General features: G+C 37.1%; 1 long non-coding RNA gene across 1 annotated transcript; it reads right to left on the reverse strand.

Annotated features, from left to right (window-relative positions):
* Positions 1–7257: 7257 nt before the first annotated feature.
* LOC141523334 (uncharacterized) lies at positions 7258–18136 on the reverse strand. The gene is made up of 5 exons (XR_012478462.1): positions 17994–18136; positions 16508–16554; positions 13880–13904; positions 12605–12647; positions 7258–10874 (listed from the first exon to the last, which is right to left on the reverse strand). It is a non-coding gene; the product is annotated as an uncharacterized LOC141523334 (long non-coding RNA).
* Between the last annotated feature and the right edge of the window lie 424 nt (positions 18137–18560).

The following is an 18560-nucleotide window of genomic DNA, read 5'->3' on the forward strand; positions in this document are numbered from 1 at the left end:
AGACTAGAGCTTACTATCTTCAATTTTTAAAAGTTATCTTATATATTATGTGGTTTTTTTTCTCTCTTGAACATTTTTCTCCTGTTTGAATTTGATGCTTCTTTCTATTGCATATCATCCATTCCACATCTAGCCCTCATTCCCCTACCCCTGCTTCTTTCAATAAAGATTAATATGGATCTATGTTTAGCATGGTTATATATATAGAACCTATATTGGATTGTTTTCTGCCAGGGGAGGGGGGAGTGGGGAGGAGAGAGGGAGGGAGAAAAATGTAAAACTCAAACTCTTGCAAAAAAATTGTTGAAAAGTACCACTGCATGTAGTTGAAAAAATAAATATAATGTATAATTTTTTTTAAAAGACTGTAATAAACTAGGACAGTGGTGTCAAACTCAAATAGGGATTAGGCTCTATGTGCTTTGTGTCAAAAACCACAAATTAACATTATCTGTGTTATATTGTATTTTTACTTATTTTGCAAAACACTTCCCAATTAAGTCTCATTAAGGTTGTATGCCCCAGAGTTTGACACTTCTATGCTATGCAAATATAATTAGAGACAAAGATTAAACAGCCCCAGTCCTCAAGAAGTTTACAATTACTTTCTACCTTTACAAATCCTCCCCTCTTGTAAACCCTTCCCCTTCTCCTTACCTCCACATTTCCATATTATGTCCCACAAGATCCTGCCCCAAACCTGGAACATGAACTGATGCAAAGTGAAGTGAGCAGAATCAAGCAAATGTTGTACATAGTAACAGCAATACAATGATCCAAAACAACATCAAAGGACTAACAATGAAGCATACAATCTCCCTCCAGATAAAGAACTGATATTGTTTGAATACAAAATACAACCTGCTATTTTTCATTTTCTTTTTTCATTCCTTTTATTTGAATCTTCTCATGCAAAATGTCTAAAATGGAAATTTTTTACATGATGGCACATGTATAACCTGTATCCAATTGCTGACCATTTCAGGGAAGGAAGAAGAAAGGAAAAGAGGTATAGAAGTTGGAATTCAAAACTTAAAAAAAAGTTTTAAGCATGTAATTGGAAAAATTATATTTATATATATATGCATATAATATAACCTATAAAAGATAAATGATATATAATTAAATATAAATAAAAATCTATAAATTTATTATATATAAATTGAGAAACCCCCTAAATATTATATATGTATGTGTGTATAGATATGTAGATATAGATGGAGGGTTTTTCCTATTCTTTTTCCTATTCTTTTCTTTTGGTCTGGACCTGAATGTTCATTGATGTGGAAAACTTTAAAGAAAAAGGAAATTTCCTTTACAAATGCAGAAGGACAAGTGTTAAGAATATTTATGATATTAGAGAGATATTTATGGACCCTGATATGTTAAGTGACTTACACCATCAAAAATATGACTGAGATGTCTCCTAGCCTTGCTTCAAATGCTTATTAAACTACTTGGTAGACAATTGAATAAACTAACTTAAAGTGTTGATTGGAAGTCAAGTTAGATCCTCCTTTTCCTAAACCTGTTTCCATAAGCTTTCCATGTCCTTTTTTTAAAATATAAATTTATTTATTTATTTTTCCAATTATATACAAAGCTTTTTTTTGTAATATTTTGAGTTCCAGATTTTTCTCTCTCCCTCCCTTTTCCTCCCACTTACTCTTGACAGTGAGTTACCTGATATGTTATAGATGTATAATTATTTTAAACATATTTCCATATTAGTTATGTTATGAAAGAAGGATCAGAACAAAAGAGAGGGAAAATCTTGAGAGGAAAAAAACATAAAGTAAAAAACAAAATTTTAAATGGAAAATAGTATGCTTTGGTCAGCATTCAACTCCATAGTTCTTTCTCTGGATGTGGATGGTATTTTCTTTAGAATTGCCTTTGATCATTGTACTGCTGATGAGAGTTATGTCTACCATAGTTGATCATCACACAATGCTGCTGTTAATGGTACAATGTTCTTCTATTCACTTCACTCAGCATCGGTTCATGTAAGTCTTTCCAGGCTATTCTGAAGTCTGCCTGTTTATTTCTTACAGAACAATAACACTCCATCAATCACATCCATATATCACAAATTATTGAGCCATTCTCCAATTGATGGCCATCCCCTTAGTTTTCTATCCTTTGCTACTATAAAAAGAACTGTTACAAATATCTTTGTACATGTAGCTCTTTTCTATGATCTTTTTTATGATCTTTTATGTTGAGAAACAGACCTACTAATGATATTGCTGAATCAAAGAGTATGCACAATTTTATAAGCTTTCCATTTCTTAAATTTAAGTGACAAATGTAGGAATTTCATTTGGTTTATGAGAAGAAATATATCTGTATAATTACTCCTCTAACTTCATAAGAAAGTTGCTTACTCCAGACTTCACAATAATGAATTGTAATAGGGATTGATCTTATTATAGTACAAAGTGCCTTGTGGATTTCCTAAAGTTTGCTTTCACTGCAGATTTTATTGTGTTTTTCAAATATAGACTGTTATCTCCAATGACAAACTCACACTATTTTTAGCATAGATTTTTTTTTAGAATTAGAACAGCCCTTAGATCATTTAGCACAATTAGGCCCAATAAGCTAAAGTGGGTCCCATCCCTATACAAGCTCACATAAAAGATTATTGGTGGAAGTGTTATAGTAGGAGGAATATTTGATTGGAAGAACAAAACACCTGAGATCTCCAGTTTAACTTGGACAAGGCACTCAGTCCTCTTGATTTGTTTCTTCTTCTTCTGTACAATGGATATCATAGAATTATGGATGTAAACTGGAAAGGAATTAGAAATTTTCTATTGCGTATCATCCACCCTGCCTACTTTATTATTTTAAATGAAATAAGATATGGGAAAGTACTATTATATGCTGTATAAAATCATTGTCATCATAAGGGTGTCATAGTAGCAACTGCCACAAATCATTCATGAGAGCCCTGAATCATAAATTTAAAATTGGAAGAGACCCCTTCATTTTACTTTGTAGTTGTTGGAAGCAGTTGATGTTAAGTAACTAGCCCAGAGTCACACAGCTAGTAATCATCTGAAACTGGATTTGAATTCAGATCCTCCTGACTCTAGGGTCAGTGCTGTATCCACTAGAGATAAAGAAAATGAGACCCTGGGGAAGTAGAGTTAACTTACCCAAAGTCACAGAATGACAGAGTCAGCATTTGAACTCAGGTTCTAGGACTCCACATCTAGACCTCATTCCCCTACTCCTCAGATCATTTTTTTCCAAATCTGAATCTTCAGAATATTCAATCCACATGCTTTGGACAGTGATACCAAAACTTATCTTTTCAAAACATCTAAAACATCAAGACTGGAACAACACTGAAGCATCACTTCTGCAGTTAGTTTACCCTTAGTCATCCTCAACCCTACTTATTAAGTACTTATGGATGTACAAGTTCTTGGCACTTGGGGGATTGTTTCTTGAACTTCTCAATGTCATAAGGATCCATCAGACTTGAAAGCAAGGAGAGATCTTTGGAAATCCTCATGTCCAACCCTTTATTTTATAGATGAGGAAACTGAGGTCAAAGAAGTCCAATATCACAGGTATTAAATGGCAAACACCAGATGTGGACCATGGTATTCTGATTCCAAATCTAGTATTTTTTCTATTATACTATGCAGCCTTCTCATAGAAAAAAAAATATTTATTTTTGGTTGGTGGGGAGGGGTGTGCTACAGGAAGGAATCCCATGAGTCATTTCAAATGGAATAAAAATGTCTCACATTATTGGGAGCTAACCAAAGTTTTGCAGGTTTCCTCATTCTGTAATGGTTCCCTTAACTTGGGGAGAATAAGATTATGAAGAATCTCCATAGGAGATGCAAACATATCACCTTGGCAAAAGGTCTTAGCACCCAAATGGTGCTAAGCATATGGCTCCTCCTTAAAGGCTAAGAAGTAGACCAAGGTTTCTGGGTTGGTTTGTGAGGGGATGCAGGATGAGGGGTCCTTCCGCTTTAGCACATTTTACTATTCCAGCTGTCTGCAAACCTTGGATCAGCTACAAAGAACTCAGCCAGAATGTCGGGGGTGTGGTCCCCAATGAGCAAATCGGAAACCTGTAGCTGAGAGGCCACACCAACCTGGTAACAATGGAGAATAAAATGCAGGCTCTCATACTTCCCAGAGAAGCTTTGGGGCCTCTATTTTTTTTCACTATCTCATTTTACTGCTATTGTGATGGGAAGGAATGTTTTCTTTTCAACAACAAAGTAGTGAGAAGAGCAAACTCACTACCAAATAAAAGTGATTTTCCTTTTAACATGTATGAAAATGAATTTGAGACTCATAGGATGCAATATTTGCAATATTTTAATTTCATTACAATAGGAGTTTGTAATCAGAAGATCTCAGGCAGGTTTCATTCCTACTAGCTATGGGCTAGTCACACAGAGCACAAGCAGAACCATCAAAAAGCAAACCACAGGTAGCATCTGATGTCTAATCAATGATGAAGGGAGAAGAGAGAATAGAAAAGACCAGAAAAATAGCTGAAGGGCAGAATTATTTTTAGCTCCAAGAATCTAGTTACTACAAACCAAATCCACTAGGGAGGAACTGGGAGAAGAAAGTCACATTAGCTCTTAGCTAACACATCCAAGATTGGGGAGAGCCCATTTAAAAAGCTTCAGTGGAAGAATAGATGGGATGCCAAGAACTCAAAATTTTACCGGGAAAATGAGCTTAGGAGGAAAATTAAATGACACATTCTCAGGAATGAAATGCTAAAAAGACAAAAAAAAGAACAATTCCAATGAGTATGAAAATGAAGAGTTGTTTTAAGAAAAAAAAATGAGTGAAATTCAACCACCAATTTAGAGTTTCCCCCACCCTACTTAATAATGTCCTCCCTCTTACAAACTGTTCACTATTTAATTTGTATACAAGCTTCTCCCAAAAGTTTTAGTGTAGTTATAAGCTTTAGTAAGCATAAAATATCCACTTAACTTTCAATTTTGGACACCTCACATATCCTTTTTATACTTAAATTCTATATGTATCTGTCACTTCCAACAATAGAATATAAATACAGGCAGCTAGGTGGCACAGTAGATAAAGCACCGGCCCTGGAGTCAGGAGTACCTGGGTTCAAATGCGGTCTCTGACACTTAATAATTACCTAGCTGTGTGGCCTTAGGCAAGCCACTTAACCCCATTTGCCTTGCAAAAAGCTAAAATAAACCCAAATAAATAGAATACAAGGACAGCTTCATTTTTGTCTTTCTATCCCCAGCAACTATCACACACAGTGCCTGGCACCTAGTTAAACTTAAAATGAATACTTGTTCACTGATTGATTGATTGCCTACTACAGGGAGTATATTAAACAAAGTTAGCTAACAACTGAGGCAAAGGCAGAAATCAGAGAAGCATGTAAAGACTAGTATAAACTGATACACAGTGAGGTAAGTAGAATCAAAAGAACAACATACACAAGAATTATAATAATATAATTTTTAAAAGATGGGAGACTACAGGTGCAGAGTACTAGAGGCACTGTTGGATACAGTCACTTTGCACATTGTTTTTTTTAACTGTTTTACTTTGTTACAAGGGAGGGACAAGGACTTTGCTACAAGAGGGCCATATCTGGAATGACTTTGATATAAAAACAAAATAAAGCCATTACATTTTTTTTAAAAGTATTCCCATCCATTCTGATCCCTCCTGTCTCCTGCCAGTAGCAAAGGGGCCAGTGGGATTTTTCTTTTGGAGAAGACCTCTACTGTAACTTGTCTGTGTCATTGAGGGAGGGGTGTGTTTCTGAATTCCAAGCCTGAAAGATTTTGATCAACTATACTTTGAGAGAGTTCCTGGATGCATTTAGGATATTTCCCACAGTCAAGAGAATAAGATCAAGGAAAGAAAGGAGATGGGGTGGATTGGGGTTTAAAAAACACCATTAAGGCAAATAGAATGGAAACGAAAACACTACCAAGTAAATAGCTGAAATTTGGGCATGTCATTCACCATTCAAAAAGACTACATTTTTAGACAACATAATACTCCATTGCAACATTTATTCTGTCTATGGGATTATTGCAGCACAATTTTATCTCTCTATGCTCTATAGTGCCATTTAATTTCTGAAAAATAAAAAGTCACCCCAAGATTTGGCGTGATGGTGGATGAATGTTGGGGGGCTGGGTCTCAGCAGTTTGAACAATCACAAGAGGCCTTGGATAGTATACATGCACATATGGATTCTATTCCACTTTTTCCTCTAAAGAAAGTCGTTCCCCCCCACACACACACACACACTCCAATTAGATTTAGCTTTACTCCAGTCAGGTAAGTCATACTTTCATTTCTGTGCCTTACCTCATTCTATTGCTCCTACCCATATCACCCTCCTCATACCTCTCCACCAAGGCCTAGACCAAACTCTCCCAGTCCCTGGAGGCCTTCACCAGCTATCCCAGCATACATAGACTTTCCCGGTTCTGAAATTTCAGTAGCCACTTATGATATGTATTACATGATCATGCATTCTTTCTCACTATTCTCTGTCTTGCCTTGTCTCACCTGTTGAAGAAGAAAACATGCTTTGCTCCACATTTAGATTTTTAGCCTGTCAGAGAACCCTTTATTATTTACAATCAATTGCAAAGAGAGAGACTGGTCAAGAGTTTTTCTGCTAGATAAGAACTCTCTATTAAAAGCAATTTTCCAACTCACATTCACAGTAATCTGTGAAACCAAAGATGAAGAAATTTCAGAGCAACAAAAAGGGGCAAAAGTAGTTTTCAATTATGCTCCAAAGGGAATAATAATGTGGCCATTATTGTCAAGCTATTAAAGTCTAAAATTGTACCAAGACTTTTGGGACAGTCTATATTTAACACTAAGGGAACAATTGTGGATATCTTTTTAGAAAGAGGTGATCAGCCTCCCAATTTTGAAAGTGATCTCTGCTTCTTTAGTATCCTCCTCTGTTATGCCTTCTCCCAATCCTTTCTTGCTCTGGGCAGACGTCTACTGGTAAGCGGGGGGGGGGGGGGGGAAGGAATGTACCCACAACATACTTTTAAGTTTAATCTGTATTTTCTCCATCATTTTCTTAAGTATAGACAAAAAAGAAAATAAATTAAATCCTGATTTATAGTTTGCTTCTAAATTCTGTCACTGAAATTTTAACAATGGCTCTGTTCAGATATGGTTCCAACACACTCCTGCATAGGAGTGGTAGTGGAGGATATATCTCAGACAAATGGAGAACTGGGAAAAATTTTAATTTAAAAAAGCTTTAAAAAGGCCTATTGCATCTGGGACCATCTCTAGCTGACCTGATTGATATGGTTCCAGAGTAGAGTGAAGCTGGTGATTTTGCACAATCCTGCCTCACTTCAATCCAATATACTTGCAAGTCATGACAACACCCTCCCAATGTCATGGTCCTCATCAAGAATGAAGGACAAATAATAGCAAACTAACAGCCTGTTGCTTCCAATATTTACCAGATCATCTAATTCTTCTGCCAAACCCTCTTTTAGTAACAAAAGCAGACAAGAACACTCCCCATATAGATGTCAAGCTCCTCAAAACCCTACAATTTCCAGGGAGGCAACTTGATAAAACAGATAAAAAGTTGACATTGAAATCACCAAGACCTGAGTTCCATTCCTGTCTTGAATTCATTAGCTTGTGACTCTGGGTAAATCATTTAAACTAAACCAGTGCTTTAGGCCACCTTCTGAGATGGTAAGATGCAAAGAAATTGCAATATATTTATAAAAGGACTTTCCTTAATTGGGAGATACAATGGTCCAGCACAGATCCTTAGTGTTCCTTTCTTTGCCTTTAGTTATGATGTGGTCAGAAAGCTATTCAACCCTCCTGTGATTTAAACAGTTAAAAAATGTATTTCTGTTTCAGAGAGTCAGAGAGAAAGGGAGAAAAACAGTCAGAGAAATGACAAACAAATGGCTGAATAGAGGAATAGATAGATGATTGTGATATATAAAATATGAGACAGTTTCTGGGTAATTAATCATTTTACTAATTATGCTAGTGAGTCATTAATTAAAAAATAATCATTTGGCCATCTTTCCTAAACAGAGACACATCATGGTGGTTTTTTGTAGCTTATATGTCCTTGGAATAGCTTGTGTTCTCCATAGAGAGCTATCAATTCTGATTGGTTAACAATTAATGATAAAATAAATATTACAATGAGAATGAACCTACTCTAATGAGGAACTGGGGAAGTCACTCTGCACTCAGACCTATCTGACTAGAATACCGATTTTCACCAGTTTAGATTTTCTTTGTAAGGTTTTGCTATATGGGTGGGTCACAAATTGCATCTATATAAGATGGTCTAAGTGTCCTAAATTTGGGGGCAATGTTGGATATTTTCTTGAAAGACTGGACTTAGAATGAAGGAATAGGCAATTGGAATAAACCCTGGATCTCCCTCATAATTGATTATTTAATATAAGATTTATTTCTCTCATGATAGAAAGAGGGATATAGGTAGATAGATGAATGGTAGAGGATTAGATAGATGGTGGGTAGATAGATAAATAGAAAGATAAATAAATGATAGATCATATTATTAAATTCTCAGTATATGCCAAGCCCCTGCTAAGCACTAAAGATTCAAAAACAAGAAAATAAGACAGTCCCTAAATTTCAAGGAGCTTACTTTTTTTTTTAGGTTTTTGCAAGGCAAAAGGGGTTAAGTGACTTGCCCAAGGCCACATAGCTAGGTAATTATTTTAGTGTCTGAGACAGGATTTGAACCCAGGTACTCCTGACTGCAGGGCCGGTGCTTTATCCACTGCACCACCTAGCCACCCCGGAGCTTACATTTTAATAGAAGATGAAGCATAAATAGGCAGCTGGGAAATGGAGGATGAGGAAGAGGAAGTTTGAAGGAGGGTGCTCCCTCAGAAAGCAAGGAAGTCAGTAAAGAGATGGAACAGACCAGAGAGTAAGATGAAACTGAATTGAGCAGGGAGGCCAGACCATCTCAACACTTGCAGTTGCAGGCAGGGGTTCACCAACAAACCAGGAGACCTCAGGCTAGAGCTTTCCTCAAAGGGTATGGATTTGGAATAGATATATAGCTCCAGGTACAGTTCCAGGTCCATCTCCTTAATCCAAATGAAATATTATTTAGTCTTCTATTGAAACAAACCAAAAAAACAAAGATCCTGTGAGACTCAAATGACTTCATCCAAGCCTACTCCCAATCGGAGATTATATATGATCTTCTCTCAAATCTCATCTCAAAATCATCCTGTTCTTTGGTATCTCTCACAGAGATAGCCTCCCCTTAAGGAATTGACTTTTCCTATTAAAATTAGCTGAAGAATTCCTCCCCTTGGAGACAAGGCCCTTGCATTTTAGCTGGCATGATTTACATGTGGGTCATATTGATTGCAGCAGCTGAGATCCTCTGAATGCCTCATACCCCCGCAACCTGCCTTTAGGCATTGCTGCAAATACTCCAATTTGTCAGAAACAATGGTAGAAACTACTGGTTTATTTTCATTGTTATTATTAATAATAAATATGTTATGGATTGTCTTCCAAGATGCCTCAGGGACTTTCTTTTTTAGGGGAAGGATATAAATAAATAAAAAAGGAAACTTCAAGGGAGAATTGTCACTAAAATCAATCAAATTTGAAATGAGACAAAGACAAAAGATTGTCTGAAATGTCAGAGGAGAAGACACTTGTATCCATGATTTATTTCAATACAAATTGATCTCATCCCACCTGAGATTTAATCTAAATAAATTCAATAAACATATACTGAGCATCTACTTGTGGAAAAAGCACAGGTCTTAGAGTTAAAAAAAAAACAAACTAGGTTCAAATTCCCTCCCCCCCAGGACAATTATTATCTGTGTCATTGTGTCTTCAGTCATGTCTGATTCTTTGTAACCCCATATGAAGTTTTCTTGGCATAGATTCTGGAGTAGTTTGCCATTTCCTTCTCCAGTTCATTTTACAGATGAGGAAATTGCAAACAGGGCTAGTATTCACCTAGGTCACACAGCTAATCAGACAATAGTAAAGTTTGGTATAATAGAAAGAATATAGTAAAAGGGATGTTCAACTAGATGCAGGAGGGCTTGGCTTTGATGTGATGGAAGATGAACAGACACAAATTTTGAGCACAAAATTGTCATGATGCAGTTGTGTTTGATGAAGATTAGTCTGCTATCTGTGTACAGAATAAATGGGAGTGACAGAAGACTAAAGGTATGGGGTAAGTTTGGAGGCTGATATGAGGTGATAAGAGCTGGGATGCAGGCCACAAGAATGAAGAAATAGAAATAGTGACTGGAAAGGTAATACCATGAAAGGATGAATAAAGTTTGGTGAAGTACTAAATCTAATAATACTAGCATTTATATGTTGGTCATCCAATTGTGTCCAACTCTTCCTGACCCCATAGAACACAGCAGGCCAGGCTCTTCTATCTTCCACTGTCTCCCAAAGCCTTTCCAAGTTCGTGTTCATTGTTCCTATGATCCTATCTATACATCTCATTCTCTGCTATCCTCTTTCCATTTTGCCTTCAAGTTTTCCCAACATCAGAGTCTTTTCTAATGAATTCCATCTTCTCATTATGTGGTTAAAGTATTTAAGCTTCCACTTTAGTATTTTATCTTCCAGTGAATATCATGAATTAATTTCTTTAAGTAATGATTGATTTGATTTCCTTGCTCTCCAAGGGACTCTCAAAAATCTTCTCCAGCACCCCAATTTGAAAGCAGCATCACATAGGTATTTCCTCCTACAGGATTTGAAATCAAGTCTTCGCATCTCATACTCCACCCACTGCCACCATGAAGCTACCTCATTTCAGCTGCTCCCTTTTGAGGAAATTGAGAATAGAGTAGTTACATGACTTGCATACTACACGCATCACTCTGCCTCCCTAGCATAGTAAGAATTTAAATCCGGTTATTTCATGGGGATGCTTTGTTTGTTTTCTTTTACATTACAACAATGAAGTATCTCTTTCTTATAAGACCCTCTTTTCTGACATCAATGGGCTCTAGATTGTCCTTTGAAGTTTGAGAAACCATGTGAGTTTTAAACTTCCCCAGGGTTCTTACCTTGGCAGGTCCAACCTGCTGGCCCACTCTCTCCACTCAGGAGGTTTCCCTGCAACATTAACTTAATTGTTCGATTTTATGCTTTGGTGTTGCAGCTGAAAGGCCATTAGAGCTGCTGTTTCACAGCTAATAGTCAGTTAAATACAATAGCATCAAGAGGGAGGCATTTTCCTCTCTGTGAGTCGATGGGCCTTTGGGCCTTAGTTCTTTCTTACCCACCTTCCAAAGAGTTCAGATAACAAAAACCCACCTAATCATCTACTCAGAAAAAATAAATGCTCAATTGCCAACAAATTCAGTCATTTTTCTTCATTTCTTTTTAAAATACCCATGCACACACATGTAGAGTCACAAGAATAAATTAAGCACCACCCCCACACCCCCACAACCCCACCCCCGCCAGCACACACATTTTAAGGATAAAAATAAGTTTCTGACTCTTTTTGAAATATAGCTTAAATGAGAAAGCTAGAGTGGGCTGCAATCTGACTGCTGTGGACCTTCCCACTGAAACCCATTACCCCAAACGTGCACAAGCACATAGCTCAGCTTTTATTTCTACTTTGAAATGCTAATAAAGGAATAGTCCATGGAGGCTAAAAACACCTGCGCCTTATCATTAGAAGGCCCAGGAACCACATTTGCTCTCCCAAGGCTACACTTGACCAGTATCGACCATTAGGAGGTGTCTTTTATGTATTCTATGCAGCAACTAGCCCAGGGCACATCTGGTCAATTAAAGGATGATGATGACAGTATTTTGTTGGGGGGGGGGGGTTTCGGGGGTACTGCCCAATACAAGCCAGAATAGCAAATATAGCAATCAAGTGATTTATATATATAATGGTAAACTGAGGACAGGATCACTTCCTCTCCTCCCTAGTCTTCCAGCTAAACCCAACTGAATTATTTTGTTTTGTTTTATAATTTCATTATGTACATTTTAAGATGCCTTACAGCTTCTCCAGGACTATTGTCTTTGTGTCTCTTGCTATGCTTACAGGTGACAAACCCTTCAGAAGAGAGAATGATGTGGTCAAAGTGAACTTAGAGTGAATTCTTCTAGTCCAACCTTCCCATTTTCTAGATGAGGAAACTAAGACTGAGAAGTTAAGAATCTTATCTAACTGAACATGGTTATGCAGAATGTATGCTAATACATTTGCACTCATCTCATATCTCCATATTCAATACTCCAAGCCCACTGCAGTATATGGCCTCCATATAAAGCTTTGGTTTTGGTGTCAGAGGTCCTAGGATCAGATCCTAGTCTTCTGCTTCTGACCTATGTGACCTTAGATAGGTTACTTAACTCTTCTGATCTCAGTTTCCTTATCTAAAATTCAGGGGATTATACTCTTAAGGCCTTTTTCAACTCTGGACAATGAGTGGCCTAAGTAACAAAAATGGGTATTAGGTTTTACTTCAGTATTGTCTTCATCTGTTTAAATTTCTCAGAAAAGTAGTGGACTTGCTTAAGTTACCTCAGGAATATTACTTAAGTTCTGTCACGTTCAGTTTCTTCATCTGTAAAATAAGGATGGTAACAATAGCACCTACATCCAGTTGTTGTGAAAATCAAATAAGACTATTATCATTGATTAATTAATACAATTAATTAATTTGTGTCCATTAATTTTTAGGTATCAAAGTGTTATATAAATATTAATTACTATTATTAACTGTTAAATATCATTAAAGCATAATAAGTATTAGTGGCCAAGTTTAAACAGTTTTAATTCATCTTATTTGACCCTTTTAGAGTGAATAAAAAGTATTTCCTTGTCATGGTCACCTGATCAATGGCTACAGTCTTCAAGAAGTTTATCAGTAGTTAATGAAGATACATTTCCTGTAGGAAATGATCAGAGATCTTTGTAAATGTTCGAAGGTAGACTTCAAGATACTATCAGGAACAAACATAATGTCTCCAGGATTTTGGATAGTATTTTGTGTTCATTTCATGGATGACAGGTCTCCATTTCTAAGTACCTTATTTCATGCCCAAGCATTGGGTCATGAAATAATTGAATTAGTCCTTGACCTATTACACTGTCCATGACAAATATGTAATAATTGGTCTATACTGGCTTGAATATCCATTATACCTTATTGGGAATAGTTTTAAGTCTTAGCGTCATTCATTATAACTTAAACTGTGTTTTCTTAAGTTAAAAAAGGAATTTATTCCCTTCTTATTCATAAGAACCCTAAAAAAGAAGTCTGGGACCAGCCAAGTGTTCTCCATGACTAGGCATAGATAACATCATTTGACTGTTTTCAGAACCGTAATTAAGTTTCTGGAAAAAAAAAAACACACATACAAAAGGCTTGAAGTAAAGTTTCACTTAGACACTCTCTCAGAAACAATTTGAGTTCAAGGAATTTCTAGCCTCTCAAGTCAACTTTTAACAACTCCCAGGAAGAATTTCAAACACCACACTAGACATTAATAACAAATGTTACAGAAATTCCAAAAACTAAAAGGGTGCTCATTTGGAAAAAAGAATACAGTCCTCTTTAAAGTCCCTTCTCGCTAAAACAAGGGACTATGGCAGAGATGTCAGACCATTTCTCTGTGTTAGGCTAATGGTTAACAAGTAGGCTCAGATCCTGCTGCTGGGTTAGAATGTCACATCTCTCAGAAGGAGAATCACCTCTGTGAATATTAACAAGCTGAGTGAATGGAGACCCAGCCTCTCATTCCAACACCAAATTAGACTATGGAAATACAAACTGAAAACCATGCAAATATTTACCTTCAGGGACTTTTCCAAGAGACCTCTGTGGGAATAAAAAAAAAAATCATGATACATGTTTACCAAAAATGATTTCGAAGAAACACATTTAGAAACATTACAGCATTTCATTAAACATTTCTCAACGGCTGCAGATTGTTGTAAATACATTAACTGGAAAACCACAAGTCTTGAATTTCAGTATGCCTGAAGATAACAGAGAAGGGATACCTGATCCCCATTTTCCAAACCAAGCTCTTTTTTTTTTGCAGAGGACTCCCAAAGTAGAGAATTTGTGGAGAATTGAGTCTCATTTATTTTTATATACAACTTGCACAAAATTGGTACCCAGGATCAATAGAATGTCAATTCCTGGAGGACAGGAATTATTTCACTTTTGTCTATGTAACCTTAGCATCAATGCAAAACCCTTGAATATATTTATATATGTAATTGTTCTCCCTTAATGTGGAAGCTCCCTGTCACTGGGGATTGTTTTATGTATTTGTATCCCCAGGGACCAGTCCACTACCCCCAGAACCTGTTAGGTATGTATACCTGTCAATTGGCTGATTGGTGCATACTCAGATTTAGTGAAATAGAATTGATTTGCTGAGGATTTTTTCTATATTTTTATTTAACTGGTATCAAGTGTTCCCAGTATAGAAACTCACTGATACAACTTAACAAAGTCTTCTGTAGCTTATAGTCTTACTGGGTTGTAGGAGCAGAGAGAGATAAAGTTGCATTTCTATAGTACCTATCCCCATGTATCAGAGATAGGACTTGAACTCAGAAATTCCGAATACTTTTTGTTGTTGTTGTTTTGTTTTTTGTAGGCAATTAGGATTAAATGATTTACCTCTCAGCTAGTAAACATCTGAGGTCAAATTTGAATTCAGGTCCTCCTGACTCTAGGGTCAGTACTATATCCACTGTGCACCTTAGCCATCTTACTTCCTGTGGTTTCTAAGTCTAGTCTTCTCACCCTAAAATCCCACTACGTCACTGAGTCCAAGTTAAAAAGCCCAAAATAAAAACTGACTTCCAGAAAACATTTTCCCTGCATCTGACAAACTGAAAAGCAGATATTGGGTCCAGAGTCCAAGTAGGAAAAGGAAAGAATTCTCAGCTAGAAACATAGGCATAGAAAGTCACTATACATGTATGTCTTACTTCTTTGAGGCTTCCATTTATTCGTGTTCATTTTACCCCGACTCCAGAAGTATAAAAATGTTAGAATTTGAGGGACATTGTATGTTTGGTCCTAGACCCTTGAATAGACTCTACCTGAGATCCAAAAAAGGCTTTGACACAATAATCACTTCTTTTAGAACTTTATGTAGGGGCGGCTAGGTAGCATAGTGGATAAAGCACCAGCCTTGGAGTCAGGAGTACCTGGGTTCAAATCAGTCTCAGACACTTAATAATTACCTAGCTGTGTGGCCTTGGGCAAGCCACTTAACCCCATTGCCTTGCAAAAATCTTAAAAAAAAAAAAAAAGAACTTTATGTGTTTACAAAGCGATCTGACAAACATGCTTGTATCCCAATTCAACCTAGGTGGAAGGCCATGCAAGTTTTATTAGCCCCACTTTTAGATAAAAGAGATGCAAACTCAGGTAAGGTAACATACTAAAGGTCACACAGTTAGAAAATATTTCTGTCTTCTTGAGGTCTCCTGACCTAGGACTATTACCACCACACCACTCTGAATCCTAGAGAGAAGTGAGCTACTGTTGTACATTTGACCTGTATTAGCATAAAATCAGGATTTCCCTAATCTTCATAAATCAGATACCCTAAATTTCTATGTGTTACCCTCCTACAAAATATAGGATTATGGGTACTATTAGTCAGTCAATAAACATTTATTAAGGGTTTACTATGTCACAGGCACTGTGCTAAGGAGTGGGATACAAAGAAAGGCAAAAGACAGTCACTGCTTTCAAGGAGCTCACAATCTAATGGGGAAGACAACAAGCAAATAATTAAATGAAAATAAGCTACCATGCGGGGCGGGGGGGGGGGGGGGGAAGGAGATAATCAACAGAGGGAAGGAATTAGAAGTAAGGATGTTCAGGAAAGATTTCATGTGAATATGGAATTTTAGCGAGGACATGAAGGAAACCAGGGAGGAGTATACTCACTTTGATCTATAATCACTATTTCAGAGGTAGGCTACATACATGGCTCCTTCAGGGTTCCAATGAAACCCCCTAAGGAATTGGAGAGTCTTTTCTCTAATGCCATTTCCTCAAGTTCCCATTCCAAGTGTGTTCCCTCCCCTGATGTTACCACTAGTAGCTCTGTTCCATTTAACCATTTATTATCAGTTAACTTTTACCAAGAGATGTTTTATGATGATAAAGTAATAGTAAAAGTGCAAACATTTCCTATTGCCCCAAAACACTCTCTCCTGTCCCACTTCAATATTTGGGGAGACTATGTTCAGTTCTAGCACAATTTCTACATAGCATTGATAACTACCAAGTTCACATCCAAATGGACAATTTCTGACAGAGTTCTTCTTACCTATTCAAAGATCACTCCTTGCTCCCTGAGGCAATAATACTGGGCTAGTTACAAAATCTATTATGGACTCAACTCCCAGACTCCAGCATATATGGATGATCAGATGCCCACTTACCTGACCCTTTGGAATTCTACAAGGTCACACATCTCCAATCTCTTCACCTAAAGTGAAAGAACATGGAAGAGAGGCAGAGAACTGAGATCTGAATTTACATTTTGGAATAAGAAGATCCAAGACCTCTCCCCTTATAACATTGTCTCTCACCAGATGTTTCTACCAAAGATAACAGTCCAAGAACAGAGATCTAACCAAGAGAGCCCAAGACTGATTAATACCTTTTGAAGTTTCCCATAGTTCCAAATCTGCAATTGCAGAAGATTAAAGAGGTTGCTGTCCACTCTGCACCAAAGTCTCGCCAAGGCAGTCCAGTTACACTTCATCACCACCCTCCTAGGAGAAAATTCCCTGGCTTCTTCCTCATGGGGATTTGAAGTAGCAGTACTTTGGGCAAGGGCCAGTTCCCCATTCTATAGAGCTTTGAGTTGGAAGGAGGCTGAGAGGTCATCTAAACCAGTCCCTTCATTTTGCATAATTTATTTATATGGGTCTATTTAGATTGAAACAGACTGCATATGTGAAGTTGGAAAGGATAGAGAAGGATGTCACATGGAGCCTGCATACAGCTATCCTCCTTAAAGTTTTGGGGAGAGTTTTTCATTTTTCTCAATGAGAGACAGAAAGATAGAGTAGAAACAGATAGATAAACAGGCAATGACTCAGTGAGAAAAAGACAGAGAGAGAGAGATAGACAGAAATAGGCAGAAACAGATAAAAAGAGAATGAATCACATTTCTGAAAGTTTATTGAGTAGTTCAATGACAACTCATTTCCACAGACACCTGTTCTGGGGACCACAGGTTCAAATCAAGAAGCTCTTCTTATGCAGGTCCTTTAGCAAGAGGTCCACCCACCAAAAGGGGCCTGGACATAAACTCATCTCATCCCAGGTAGAATACAAGCATCATCAGAAGTGGCCAGGGCCTTCTACCAAGCTCATTACCTGGGCATGCTTCATGGGATATAATCCCACCAAATGAAGAAGAGGAAGCCAAGGCCCAAAGATGTTAAATGGCATGTCCAATGGCATCCAGGTATCTATACAAACACATGGAATTACCCCAAAATAGTATACTTTCAATAGTAGTTCTTGGCTTGCAAGTTACCCCTCATCCCCCCAAAAAGAATACTTGTGAACAATATTCTCTGCCTACTGTCAAACCATAATGTGGAACTTTGGGAAGACAAATTCTGGCCATGAATAACTGGTATGGGGTGATGAGGATTTTTCTAATTGACTTTAGAGCTAGAAGGACTAATGACAATGCTAGAACTAGGTTTAACCAACAAAAGGAATGCTACACCCATCCTCAGCCCTTTTCACACTTTTTCCATGATGTTAAACAAGCAAAAATTGCCATGGAACTCAAGATAGGACTAAGGGCTATGGCTGACATCTCATCATATGGTCCATAGGAATACAGAGTATTTCACTAAAATACAGATTAATAGATAGAGAGGACATTTTTGTTTTTGGAAATACCTTTTTAGCTTGGTCTGTACCTCTTGAGTCTATGAAGAGTGAGTCTAGCAAGTTTAATGGGAACATCCCTCTTTTATTCAGGGTACAAAAGGAACATCTCAAAGGCTTTAGTTATGACCCTTTGTTGGATTCTCTGAGCACACCTGCAGGCAACAATCAAGAGAAAATAATAATAGTAATAACAATAATAGAAATTAGTGTTCTAACCTGTTATGGACAATACCATTCACATCCAGAGAAAAAACTATGGAGTCTGAAAGTAAAGAAAAGCTGCTATGTTCACTTTTAAAATTTCTTATATATTTTTTCTTTCTCATGGTTTTTCCCTTAGTTCTAATTCTTCTTTCACAATAAACATAATTCTTCATGAACACCTTAGATTGTTCACTGCCATGGGAAGAGGGAGAAGGTGATGGAAAATGTGGAATTCAAAAACTTGCAAAGGGATGAATGCTGAAAACTATCTTTGCATATAATTATAAAAAAGAAAAGAAATAAAAAAAAATAACTTGCAAGTCAACAGCCCTATAGGAACCCAGTCTGCCAGTGGGTAGGAAAAAAGGAACA

This window comes from Macrotis lagotis, chromosome 1, assembly GCF_037893015.1.
Source record: "Macrotis lagotis isolate mMagLag1 chromosome 1, bilby.v1.9.chrom.fasta, whole genome shotgun sequence".
Taxonomy (NCBI): Eukaryota; Metazoa; Chordata; class Mammalia; order Peramelemorphia; family Peramelidae; genus Macrotis; species Macrotis lagotis.